The sequence below is a fragment of the Myotis lucifugus genome, unplaced genomic scaffold, assembly GCF_000147115.1.
Source record: "Myotis lucifugus unplaced genomic scaffold, Myoluc2.0 scaffold_77, whole genome shotgun sequence".
Classification (NCBI taxonomy): Eukaryota; Metazoa; Chordata; class Mammalia; order Chiroptera; family Vespertilionidae; genus Myotis; species Myotis lucifugus.
Window position 1 is genome coordinate 1,989,420 of NW_005871125.1, and position 13,944 is coordinate 2,003,363.

The window sequence follows — 13,944 nt, forward strand, 5'->3', positions numbered from 1 at the left end:
GATTTATAGCCTGTTGGTAAGACAGGTAACAACCTGGACTTTTGACTGGTGGCTAAGGCTGAGGGAGGGGCAGTGATATAGAACTGAACCCTTAACCTGTGGAATCTTCAGGTAGACAGTATCAGAAGTGAGTTAAATTGTAAAATACCCAGCTGGTATTTGGTAACAAGAGTCCAGAAAAAATGTTCAGAGTGTTGTGTGTAGTGTAAAGGAAAAAAAGAGAGAATATGATTCCATAGAGCATTATCTGAAGCCAGGCATTGGCTTCCTTTAAAAACAAAGATGAGCCCTCGCCAGTTCCCCTCAGTTGTTAGAGGGTCAGCCCGTGGACTGAAAGGTCTCAGGTTCCATTCCGGTCAAGGGCACGTACCTCAATTGCAGGCTCAATCCCTGGACCCAGGTCGGGGCGCATGTGGGAGGCAACCAATCAATGTGTCTCTCTCACATGTTTCTCTCTCTCTGTCTCTCCCCCCCTCTCCCATTCTCTCTAAAAACCAATGGGAAAATATCCTCAGGTAAGGATTAACAAAAATAAAATAAAAAATAAAAACAAAGATGACCAACCATACTGATTCATTTTCTAACAGTCACACTATACATCAACATTTCAAAGTAGTAGAAATGTTCCTAAATTTTATATTATCATTAAATTTTACCAGAAATCACACAGATCCAAAAAACAAATACAAAAGCAGTGATAGTTTCTCTGATCTGAGCCACACTTGCTTTGCATGATCTGAGCCACACTTGCAACCTGCTTTTTCACTGATTCCTGCAGTGAATTCCACCAGCGTTTTAGAACTTTTTGCAAATTAAGTTGGAAGTACTTGTTCACCTCAATTCATCTCTGGTGAATGGCTGTGTGGAACTCTAAATTTAAGTACAGCTACATTACTGTTCTCTGATTCGTGTAGAATAATTCTCGGATTCATGATAATGCCAGGCGAAATGACACTGCAAAGAAACTCTTTGTTTTCAAATAAATCAGTGGTTGGCTTTTGATAATGCAATAAAGAGCCTTATTCATCTAGTGTACCCTAGTTAAAATTATAAAAGTTGAGAACAAAAACAAAACTTCCACCTCTGCTAAAAGAATAATCTTTATTTAAAGCCTTCCCCCCCCCCCCTATATGAAACATTGCATTTTAGAGATAGAAGGAATTTTGAGTATTTACAGCCAGAGAAAATCAAGTCACTTGCTAGGGTTCACTTAACAAGCTAGTAGCAGATCAAACACCATAACCTAAGCCTTCTAAATTCCCTAGCTGAAGCTATTAAATATTATAAAATATTATGGACAGGTTAATATCAGCCAATTTTTAAGTAGACAATTTATCAAGTGCCTACTTTGTGCCTTTCACTATGCCAAGCATTTCACATCTATCATCTCTTCCCTAAGTCAGCACTTAAGATTTTAAGAGACTTAATAAAACAATCACTTCACTCCTTTGGATATCCAGTGTTGCCAACAGAGAATATTGCCACATGACCCAAATGGAAAGAGGTAATTCAATTATTGCACTAACTATACTACTGAAGAGGACATGTTCCAACAACACACTCACTCTCAGAAATTTCCCTCCCAGAGACAGATATAGACTGAGACAGCCTCAAAGCATGTCTGGGTACTGGTCTCTTTGCCAAGACCTCCTCCTTCATCTAACTCTATACTCTTTCTGCTACCACATTCTTTTTTATTCTTCTGTAGCTGCTGTGTGTTCTCCAATCTATGGTTTCTTCTGAACTGCCATCCTGTCCCATAACCTAGAAATCTAGATAACTTAGAAATGATGTCGAATTTCTCCTCTACATTCAGACCTATACCCTTAAATGGCCACTGTTAGATGACAGGATTCATTAAATGAGAGATAACTCTAACTACAAATACAGTGGGTTTAAAAAAAATACTAAGACGTGGGTATTTGCTTTTTTATAATTTCAAAACAATAATTTACTTTAAAAATGGTGAATAATTTCTATATGTGCTACAAGGCAAAGTCAAATTATACTGTCTTCACGAACACATGGTGCTAAATTGTCAAAGTATTTTTAGTTGAGAAGAATTTACTGCTATTCAGACTGTTGGGGAGGAAGAAATTTTTCTCTACCCTTCTAGGTTCTTCTGGCTGGTCTAAGAATTAAATTGATTTGAAATACATTAACAGGGAAAAAAATAGCCAAATTTAATTATGTATGTACATATGGGGAGGGGGATCCATAAGAATATGGAGGCCCAAGAAAGGTAGGCAGGTGAGGCTTATATGGCATCTTGAGCTAAGGAGAAGGGGTAGTGGATTGAGGCATCAAAGACAATTCACATGAAGATGGAAAAGCCAATGTTCAGTGAACAAATGTCTGTTGGGCAATACAGAGACAAGGACTCAGAGATCTCCAGACCCTGCCCAGTTTCCCCATCGCACCTAGCCCACATTCTTTGTAAATATCTCAGGTGCTAGCACTATTTTCTGGAATAGGTCCCTATCTAAGTTTCTTCCTGAGTCTTTTATTTCTTACAAATAAAATGATCCTCATGCCAGAGAGACACATTGCTGGGTGGCAAATTTACTTCCCTACAATATATTGATACATTTTAAATGCCTCTACTAACTGAATCCCATATGACATTTATACCACTGCATACTTGGACACATATATTTCATAGAATTTTTGTAGGTACAGACAAAGAATACTACCATGAAAAAAAAATTAACCATTTACCAATTCTGGTTAGCATCTAGAATAAGTAATGTGCATTTAGAATATGCAAAACATTTTTACAATTCAACAACAAAAAAAAGATAAATAATCTAATTTTAAAATGGGTAAAAGATCTGAATAGACATCTCTCCAAAGAAGATATACAAATGGTCACCAGGTACATGAAAGATCATTAGTCACTATGGAAATGCAAATCAAAACCTCAGTGAGATACCACGTCACACCCACTAAAATGACTGAAGTAAAAAAGACAACAGGTGTTGGCCAAGATGTGGAGAAATTTGAACCCTCACAAATTTCTGGGGGGGGGACTGTAAAATAGTGCCGATACTGAAAAGCTTGGCAATTCCTCATAACATTACACAGAGTTACCATAGGACCCAGCAATTCTACTCTTAGGTATCACCCAAGAGAAATGAAAACATATGTCCACACAAAACTTGCAGATGACTATTCATCGCAGCATTTTACATAACGGCTAAAAAATGGAAATAACCCGAATGTCTGTTAACAGATGAGTGAATAAGCAAAATATGGTACACTGATACAATGGAATATTTTTCAGTGATAGAAATGAAATACTACATGCTACAACATGGATAAGCCTTTAAAACGGTATGCTAAGTGAAATAAACCAGTCACCAAAGACTAGATACGGCATGATTCCATTTTTCATTCAATGTCCAGAATAAGCAAATCTATAGAGAGAGAAAGTAGATTCCTCGTTGCCAGGGGCTGGGGGAAGAAAAGGATGGAGGATGGGAGTTACTGCGAAGGGTCCGGGGGTCCTTCTGGAATGATGAACATGTCCTGGATTTAGATAGTGATGACGATGGCACAAGTCTATGACTAAATCACTGAACTGAATACTTTAAAAGGGTAAATTAGCAGCATGTAAAGTAAGTCTCCATAAAGCTTTTATTTAAAGTGCTAAGTGTAAGGTACTTCCGTGTATGCTCAGGGTTTATCGTCTTCTCCTTTCACTATCTGTGACCTTTTTAAACTATTCTAATCACTTCAATTTCTTCAGTATCTTTCTCACCATCTTTGCCCAGAACATAAAAGAATTTTATTAGATAAGAGAATCAAAGGAATTCAGCCCGGAAATGCTCTTTTATTCTTACTTGGTATCTACATCTGCTGATTGCTCTATTTCCAAGGGTTAATATCAGTGGTGCTGGCTATCATCGTGAAGGGATTTTAGAACATGACATCAGCATTTGAAGTCTGGCAGCAGTTTCTAGATTACATTAACATAATCTCAGCATAATAGAGTGAGAATGAAAAGCCAGTTTTCAAACTCATTTGACGAATGCCTCATCAGCAGAAGGGAATCTGAGTAACCTGTAAGTCAATGCTGCCTGTTCTTTCTGAAGAGAAGCTTGAAGAGGAGTCAGCCTTTACCCCTTCTCCAAGGCTCAGGGGCCCTCCTGGTAAAGCCAGGCAGACCTGTTCGAATCAGCTCTCCCGTGTTGGCCATGCATGGCTGCCTTCGAAACCTCTCTAAGCCTCAGTTTGCTCATCTGTAAAATATTCCTTACCCCAGAGAGTTGTTATGATTATTTAATAAAATAATCTCTCTAAAGCACCCAGCACATGGTAGATACTCAATATTAGTTCCTTTTTCTTTGCTCTACTCAGGGTAAAACACAGGTCAAAAATGACAAAACGACAAAAACCTGATGAAAGAGACTATTCGGCTTAGACTGTACCAAAAAGAGCAGAATTATTTAATTACTAAAAGTAAACCAACCTTTATTTTCTAAAAGCATCAAGCTAACATAATATTAAGTAAGTAACTTACAACCATGGTGGTACGATACAAGATAACATGGGGGGAAATCAACTAACTTTGCACTGATTCTGTTGGTATCATCTCACAGTTTTATTAGGAAACAACTGAGTATCCAGTTGGCAGAATACTGCAGACCATTTCAGTTAAATGGTTCTCCGAAGAAGCCAACAATAACTTGAGTCTTGGCTGTATGTGTAGTATCAGAATTTCCAAAGGGAAGGATTCATAATAAATCTTAGTCACAACACTTGAGGAGCCAGGTCAAGATGCCTGCAAAATACTACTAGTCCTAGGAGACAAGACTACACATGCATTCCTTTTATTTATGTTTTTAGATATTTAAAAAAAATTATTTTTCAATTACTGTTTACACTCAATATTATTTGGTATTAGTTTCAGGTGTACAGCATAGTGGTTAGACAACCATATACTTTACAAAGTGTTTCCCCCAATATTTCCAGTACCCACCTGGCACCACACATAGTTATTACAATATTATTGTCTATATTCCCTATCCTATACTTTACATCCCGTGACTATTTTGTAACTACCAATTTGTATTGCTTAATCCCTTCACCTTTTCCACCCGGTCCCCCAACTTCCCTCCCCACACATGCAGTCTTTAAAAAAAAGATTTGAAAAAAACTTTACTTAAAGACTTCTGGAAAAATAACAACAGAAATACACAGACCCACCACCCCCTTTTTTTTAAGTCAAGGAATCGCAGACATGTTTTTTAAAACTACTTTTACAATGGGTTACATATTCACATGGTTCAAAAACCAAGAATATAAAAAAGAGATACAGTGAAAAGTCTGCTTCCCACCCAGTTCTCATTACCCAATTCCAAACAGATAAACACTTACTTGCTTAGTCTTTTTATGCTTAGACAAACAAAGCAAAAATATATTCTTATTTAACCCTTATTTTTCTACACAGAGGTAACAATTTATACATATTCTGCATCTCCAAAGCAACTTTCTAATCCCAAAATGTCTGATAAAAGCAACAAATAAGTTCAGTAGGACAGGGATTTTGTTCACACTTGAGTGAATTTTTAAAAGGATAAACAGTAATAAATGATGTTAATGAAAATCAGAAATAAAGGAAATTTAAAGGGGACACAAAATTCAAGGGGAAAGAGGAATAGAGTCTTATAAATCTCTTAAAAATTCTTGTCTGCTAAAACATTGGTATGTCTTATCTTTCATTAATTAAAAAAATAATAATTCCCTTATAGACAAAAAAATTAAACCAAATATTCACCAGAAGAGAGAATGAGGGTTAAAGAAGAACAATTAGAAAAAAAAGGAAGGTACCTTATGTTGGAATGGACTAAAAAATGTCAATTATGCACAACTATGTACACTTAGAACTACAAAACTAAGAACCATTTTTAAAAATTATACCAACATCTTACCTTCTAAATATTTATTCACAATCTTCACAGTTCAAACAAGCAAATAATAAGAACTTTCATGTTTAAGCCATGATGAATTTTAGCACCATGTTGTTTGGAAGCTGAGTAAAAATGTTTTTTCAAAACCTTTTTCATTCATGTTTATGAAAAAGTCGGTCTTTGGTCTCAGTGCGGTTTAAGGAGCTTCTGTCTTGGTGCAGAGCTCCTCACGTCTGGCCAAAGCACCACGTTGGTCAAACTGAAGTCAGCTACCTGGACTTGATCCCCCACCTCTACCTCTTGTGAGAGTCTACAAGGCGATGGAAAATTCCTGCAAACAGTACTGCTTCTTTGCTAACTTCCAAGAATGGACAGCTGATCTATGCTTCTCACCATTGCATATCTCTGCTGATGAAAATCTAGGAAGAACGGGTTTGGAATCCTGACACACCACTTCTCAAAGATTGCTAATCTTTGGCTTAAGATAGCCCTTTGCTTCCTTAACTTCAAAATAAACATGCTATTTTTAAACCAGATATCTAGAACTTTGGTTGTATTCTCTTAAGGAAATAGTGGTCTTAGCTAGGAGTTAGCTTGAAGACCAAAACACTCTCTCATCAATCCATTATATGACTAACATCTTCAACAGGGAAAAAAAGCAAAAAAGCACCAAAGCAATGACATGAACAAAAAAATTTATAGTTTTAAATGTTAAACACACACACACACACACACACACACCTTACTTAGAGAAGAGGTGGGTGGAGACTTCTGTGGGAATTTTGAAAGGAATTACTGGGTATTCTCAAGAGCTTTGAAGGTTGAAACCACTGGTTCTTTATAATGTCTACCTTTCCTCCCAAACTGAAAGCTTTCCTTTTCCTTATTAAAGGCTTGTTCTTAAAAATATACCACCATGATTAGTATCCTTTTTTTGCTCAAGATCAAAATGAAGGAGTTGAATAGAGAAAGGACAGAGAAATGTTCTTAAAGCAAAAGCTGGCCCTGGCTGGTGTGGCTCAGTTGGTTGGAGCGCCATCCTGTGCACTGAAGGGTTGTGGGCTGTATTCCTAGTTAGGGCACATACCCAGGTTGTGGGATTAATTCCCGGTTGGGGTGTGTATGGGAGGCAACCAATCGATGTTTCTCTTTCACATCGATGTTTCCCTCTCTCCCTCTTCTTTCCTCTCTCTAAAAAAAACCCCAAACAATTAAAAAAAACATATAATTATTTTTAAAAAAGAAAAAGCTGGAAGAAGAAGAAAAAAAGAACCAGGTTAAAAGGGATACTAGACTCTCATAAAAGTGGAGGGTGGGGAAGCCACAAAAGGATATAGGAGCAAACTGTGGGTAACAGCTGTGCACATGTCCAGTGGGGGAAGAAAAAGGGGATGGCGAGATGTTAGCCCAGACAGATGCTGTCTGAAAAAACTGGTGATCTATAAAGAGCCAGGGGCCATCACATCCAAAACAACCGAACAGACGACTGAACAGGCTGCGTGGGGCGACCAGGCCAGCAGGGGGGTTGGTGAGGTACAATCAAACGACTGAGCAGCAGGCTGCATGGGGTGATCAGGCCGGCAGGGGGGTTAGTGAGGGGCAACCAAATGACCAAACAACAAGCTGCGTGGGGCGACCAGGCCGGCAGGGTGCGCAGTTGGCGGCAACCAGGCCGGCAGGGGGGAGGGGCAGTGAGGGGCGACCAGGCCGGCAGAGGGGGCCAGGGAGGGGTGACCAGGCCAGCAGGGGGGGCAATTGGGGGTGACCAGGTAGGTAGGGGGGGCAGCTGGGGGTGACCAGGCCAGCAGGGGGGGCAGTTGAGGTGACCAGGCTTGCAGGGGGTCAGTTGGGGGCGACCAGACCAGCAGGGGGGCAGTAAGGGGTGACCAGGCTGGCGGGGAGAGGGGCCAGTTAGGGGCGATCAGGTCGGCAGAGGGGGGCTGCTGGGGGTGACCCAGGCCAGCAAGGGGGCCATAAAGGGGCAACCAAGCCAGCAGGGGGGCAGTTAAGGGGCAACCAGGCTGGTGGGGGGGGCAAGTTTGAGGCCAACCAGGTTGGCGGGGGGGGGGGGCAGTTGGGGGCAACCAGGCTGGCAGGGGGGGCAGTTAGGGGCGATCAGGCAGGCAGGCAGGTGAGCAGTTAGGAGCCAGCGGTACTGGATTGTGAGAGGGATGTCCGACTGCCAGTTTAGGATCGGGCCTAAACTGGGAGTCGGATATCCCCCAAGGGGTCCCGGATTAGAGAGGGTGCGGCCTGGGCTGAGGGGACCTCCCCCCCCTGCCACCGTGCACGAATTTCATGCACCGGGCCTCTAGTATTATTATAACTAGGGAGTTGTATACATGAAACTATACTAAGTCAAGTGTTACTAATTCTGAGAGCCTATAATATAATAGGACCATAAGAAATTTCAAGATCACCTATTTCTTCCATTGATGGAGCTTTGTTAGACCAATTATTTCAAAAAATCTACTTATTAGGAGACTATTTCAAAACATGTGAAGATCAGCTGTTCTGATTTTTAACTAAATGTAACACTTTTTCCTTGGTTCAAATCTATTATTTCTGCTTCTCCTTTAGTGACCATAATCAATTATGTGTGAATATTCTGTTAGTTCTCTTCTTAAATATCTTATATTTTAGATGTACTTAAAATACAAATATTGACTGACCTCCATTAGAGATATGCATGATGCCGATGTGGATGGGTCTGTCAGTCCATCCACACACCCTCACCTCATCCCCTTTATGAGCAGTAGTATAAACTTCCAAGTTTTATCCAGACTTGGGCTATGGCAGGTGGCCAGGAAACACAGCAAAATAACTGGTTTAAAAGTGTTGGCTACACAAACCTGATTCCCCAACCAACAAAGCAAGCCTTCAGAAGAAACTGCTTAAAATGGCATTGAAAATATGGATACGCATACACAAATAAAAGTGTAGAAAGTTATACTCTAAAATGCTAACAGTGATTATTGACTGGCAGGTTTACTGGTGTGTTGTTTTTTTTTTTTTAGTCTTTATTGTTGAAAGTATTATATGTCAAAAAAAAAAAAGAAAGAAAGAAAGAATTGTATGTCTCCCTTTTTCTCCCATTGACCCCCTTCTAGCCTGCCTCTGCCCCTCTGGTGATTCTTATTTCTTCTTTTTTTTCTTTAAAAATGTATTACTTTGGTGATTTAAACATATTTTAAAAGACACAAAAGAGTGAGCATATAAATAATTAGAAACAGAAGGTGGATAATTTATTAACCATAAAGTAGAATACTATGCAGCTGTCAAAACTAATGGTGTAGATTGATAGATGTCCATGATAAAAAACAAAAAACAGAAACAAAATAACAAATTGTGTAGAATGATTCTCATTTTCAAAAAATATCCCTGCATATATTTATAGATACACAGGTTTATATAAGCATGGAGAAAAATCTGGAAAGATATAAATACTTAGCAATGATTATCTTCATGGGTAAGATTAAAATGGAGAAGACTTAGTTTTCCTTTTCACTTCACATGCTTCTCGACTGCTTGAATTCAAGAGCATACATGCCTTTGTAATTAAAAATATTTAGAAAATAAAAGAAAAAAACTAAAATAAAAATAGGGAAAAAAGGTGACGTACATACTGTGTTTTCTTGGGAAACTGTGGACATGATTCCTATAGTTCCCTTTAGCTGATCACTTATATAATATATGTGCATTAGATTATATAATCTATCCACAGATCCCATATATATGTTTGTCTGCATGTGTGTATGCTGATTTGGAAACCATATCATTTTAAGCTAACTTTAATCTATTTTTATTTTAAAAACAGGGAGGTAAATAACTAAAAGTTTCTTCTCATTACTTAACTCAAGCAAGCAATTAGTCAAGTCCTAGTGAAGCCCCACTGTACTTGAGGATGCTTCATCCATAGACCGGCTAGTCCATCAGTGAGTCCGATTTTGTGTGTTAATATACATGAAGTCTATTTTACCTACAGGAAAAGTGTTTGGTATTGACTGGCATAGCAAATATACCAGGAACCTGAATGACAGCAATTAACCTGAATGCTATTCATTACTACATGCCATGTAAATACAACGTCGGTTATTTAAAATCGCAAAACAGTGAAGAGAATGACATTATCTCCACATTATAGGCAGACTCAAAAAAGAGTAAGGCTTTAAAAAGGTACAAAATCCAGGCCTTGACTCAAGCAAAAGCCTGTGAAATCTTCTTACTTCCAGTTTCAAGCCTGGAAACCAGCCATCTACAATTCAATTGTCTGCAAATGCATTCGGTGGCCTGAAGAAACAGCTACCCATAATGACACTTCTGCACTTGGTGGTACAAAGGAACTCTGCCTGCCAATAGCACATGCTGACATATGTTTCTAATCCTTCCCAATCTTCCTTTGATCCCATATATGTCTTCCCCTTATGTCTGTCTGATCCCTTCAGGAAAGGCAAAGCAGCAATCTGCATGAATCCTCTCCACTGTGAGATCTCATTCACAACCCTTACTTCACCCTCCATTTTACATATTACAGATTCTCACCCTACAACAATTCCCCTAACATAATCACCCTTCTTTCACCCGCCCATCACCGAATAATAGTGGCTACAAAAAGGTAAACTAAGGCAGGTTTTCAAGACCTGTGGCAACCAGGAAAGGCCAGAAGAAGTTGGACAGGAGCAAGGAGATGGTACACTGCTCTCTTTGCAAACTCGCTGGCTCAGCTTCAAACAGGCAATAAAATTTTACTGTTCTGAATCGGCCTTCAACATCTGATTTCCATGTTGTTTTCCTCTGCAATGACAATTAACTAACTCAAGTTAGTCCTGAGTTAAAATGGCTTTGCCATGAACCACAAGGAGTGGAAATGGCGCCTCTTAGATTTGCCACTTTCCTCCATGAAATAGAAGGGGGGAAAAGGTGAAATGAGAACAAAGATGCCACCTTACAGAATGCAACAGATAAAGGGAAACAGTCCCTTAAAATAATTCTTGAACTGTTTCTGTCAGGAACAACATGTTACATAATTTGAGTTTCATGAATCAGCAGTTTAGTCAGTAATTTACATGAATTTAAAAAGAGAGAGAGAAAACATGAGATTGGAAAAGGTAACGTGGTTTCTGAAACAAGACAGGTTTCAAAAGTATTTTATTCCACCCCCACACAGAGGAGCGAACGTTGAGAAAAACCTGACAGGCAGATGACTCAGTGTGGCTTCATTAAGGGTTTCTTACCACCTAATCCCCTTCATGGGAAAGGCCACTCCACCTCCCATTTTTCCCTTCTCAAGTTCTCCCACCAGGTAATGGCCATGTTTTCCTCTCTAATTGAAGGTTTTTCCATCTGGAAGTCACATACTTTAGAGTACAGACAGTTATGCTTAAAGGATATAAATAGTTGAGGGTTTTTTTTTTTTTTGAAAGACAGATCTATACTAAAGTAATTGCAACATTTTGAGAAATACATTAGTAATGTCAGATACTTTGAAAAATTGCAATACCTAGCATCACTGTGTTTAAACTTGATCCTATTTCTAAGTAGCTTAATTGAGTTCACTGACATGGAAAACCTATAGTGATTGCTGTCCTTAAAAATGACCTTAGCTGAGCAGGGAGAGATAAGAAAGCTGTCAACACAAACACTAAAACCATGTGTCCAGTCTAAACTCTCCAAATCAGAGGGAAAAAGAATGTTTGAGAGCGAGAAAGGACAACCAACCTATTTGCTTTTCAAAAACCAGAGATGATATCACACCCGCCCCCCCCCCCAAAAAAAAAACCCACAAAAACACAACAACAACAAAACAAAAAACCAGAGATGATAAATCCTAAGAAATGAGTCCAAAGAGCATTCTCATCCCTTTTGGAAAAAAACATGTGTATCAGACAGATACTGTTTGAAATAAGAGAGATACATTGGATTAGGCCTGGAAATCCTTTAGGCACAAATTTATTATGGTATTTGAGAGGCATGTGTTTTGAAAGAGCAATAAGTATGAAGTCATTTGGAGTCATTCATTCTGCAAATGTTTATGACAGGTTGGCATGTGCCAGGCACTGTGCACATATCTGCTCTCTATTCAAGCTCTGCCTCTTACCAGCTGTGCAATCCAGGCTAAAGCTTGTTGACATTTCCATGCCTCAGTTTCTGGAATAAAAATGGCCACCAACCTCACAAGGTCTCTCTGAAGAGCAAGTAAGTATGTCTGGAAGCACCTTGTAACTCATGAAAGTGTCAGTTGCCATTTGGGTGAAGTGCATTCTTGAAATCCACCAATGTCTGTTGCGCCATAAATCTTATCAAAGGAAAGTGAACCTTCCTGCTTCCAGGACACGTCATAATCCTATTAAATAAGGCTCAGCGTCTCATTTAATCATCACCCTGGACAGTTAAATATATGAAAGAGAGAGATATAGAACGATAGTATGACGTACAGATCTTAACATAAGACTCATAATCACCATAATGACAAGAACCATGTCTATTTTATTCACTAATCTGACGTCAGGCCAAAGCATGTCTTTAAAGAGGGCACTTTATTCTGGAAAAATATTTTCTCTCTATATATATCTGCAAACCACAAAATGGACATCTCTAAAGGTTTTATTTTATACTGCATTTCACTTTCAATCTTAAATGTAAGCTACAGTCACATCAATTCTCAAACAGATTGGGAGCAAAACTCCTTTGATAAACAAAATCAGGCTCCAAGTAGTGGCAGTTGAAGAAAGGGGGAAGTTCTGGACTCTCCGGAGTTAGCTAACATGGGCACGATGGCCAATAAGAAAGGCCATCTTGGAGCCGATCCTAGGGACCTGGGTGGCTGAGATCTGCAGGGAAGAGGTCCAGAAGAGGGGTAGTTCCAGACTCCCTTCCCCTGAAGCGGAGGCGTGGTGGCTTGTCTTACAGGAATGGTAACCAAAGGGTCCAGAAGGTACACACAGTCCAAAAAAAAAAAAAAAGCCTGAAACTTTCTCTCGTTTCCAGCTCTTGCAGTGACATTGGGGAACTGAAGTATGAACAACCTCTTCACTGCTAGAACCACTATAATTGGATATTTTGAGTTAACAATTTGGGTTAATATTTATAAAACACTTAGAGCCCAACACATAGTAAGAGGTATCCAAGTGTTTGCTAAATAAGAAAGGCACTTTTCGGATTGGCTGGGTGACTCCTCAACCTAATACAAAGCACAGCAGTCTCATACTTTTTACCCTGAGAAAGATTTAGAAACTGTAGTTCTCTCTGTTTTTACCTGCATCTCAAGTGTACCCTACACCGTCAATTATGCAAATTCTCCTCCTGGTCCCGAAATCACTGTGCAAAAGTCAATAATGAGAGTTTAAGTCTCCAGAGACAAATTGTTTCTCTTTCCAACTAACCACCACGAAACATAACCAAATCTAAACACCTCAAAAGCACTTCTGGATGGTACAGATCGATGTGCAAACTGTGGGCATCTATAGTCAAATTCACTTGAAAAGAGAGGGAAAGGGTTCAAGTCACAGAAAACATACAGGGTAACAACGCGCCGAAGTGTCAGACAGAGCACAGGTCCACTGACCACAGGGGAGGGATTCCCGTGCCCTCACCCCCGAGGTCCCCGCCATCCCATCCTCGCAGGTGACCCGCATCCAGTTCCCGCCTCGGTGGGGTCCCCCAGCCTGCGGGCCCGCCCCTCCGCGCTCCGAGCAACGCACGGGTTAACGCACCCTGTCGGTCCCCCGACCCCACCGGGAGGGCAGGAATCAGCAGCACAGCCTGCATTCACCCCGAGGGGACGAAGCGCACCACCTCTCCGAGTCGGGGCTGGGCGGGAGGACTTTTCCCTCCCGACCAACTCGGGGGATGGCGGGCGAGGGCGGGGGGAACTGCCCGGGGACCCGGGAAAGGCGCGTTGGCTCCGAGGCCCGGGCACCCCTCGCCCCGCCCCGCCTCTCCCGCCCGGGGCCTGCGGCCTGCGCGGGAACGCGCGCGGGTCCCGCCGACCCCGCACTTACCCGGCCCCGCGGTGCTGCCTCGCGGCGCGGCG

General features: G+C 40.5%; 1 protein-coding gene across 3 annotated transcripts in view; it reads right to left on the reverse strand.

Moving 5' to 3' along the window:
• The window catches only part of LOC102417188 (serine/threonine-protein kinase Sgk3), a 104,824-nt gene extending 90,880 nt beyond the window's left edge, over positions 1 to 13,944 (reverse strand). The window contains exons 1-2 of one of the 3 annotated variants that reach the window (XM_023755440.1): positions 13,913 to 13,944; positions 12,083 to 12,293 (exon numbers count right to left, since the gene is read on the reverse strand). The gene's annotated coding sequence lies outside the window, so the exon portion shown is untranslated. Of the gene's footprint in view, positions 1 to 12,082; positions 12,294 to 13,624; positions 13,647 to 13,912 lie in introns of those variants that run through there. The other 2 variants (XM_023755441.1, XM_023755438.1) reach the window with 2 other exon arrangements.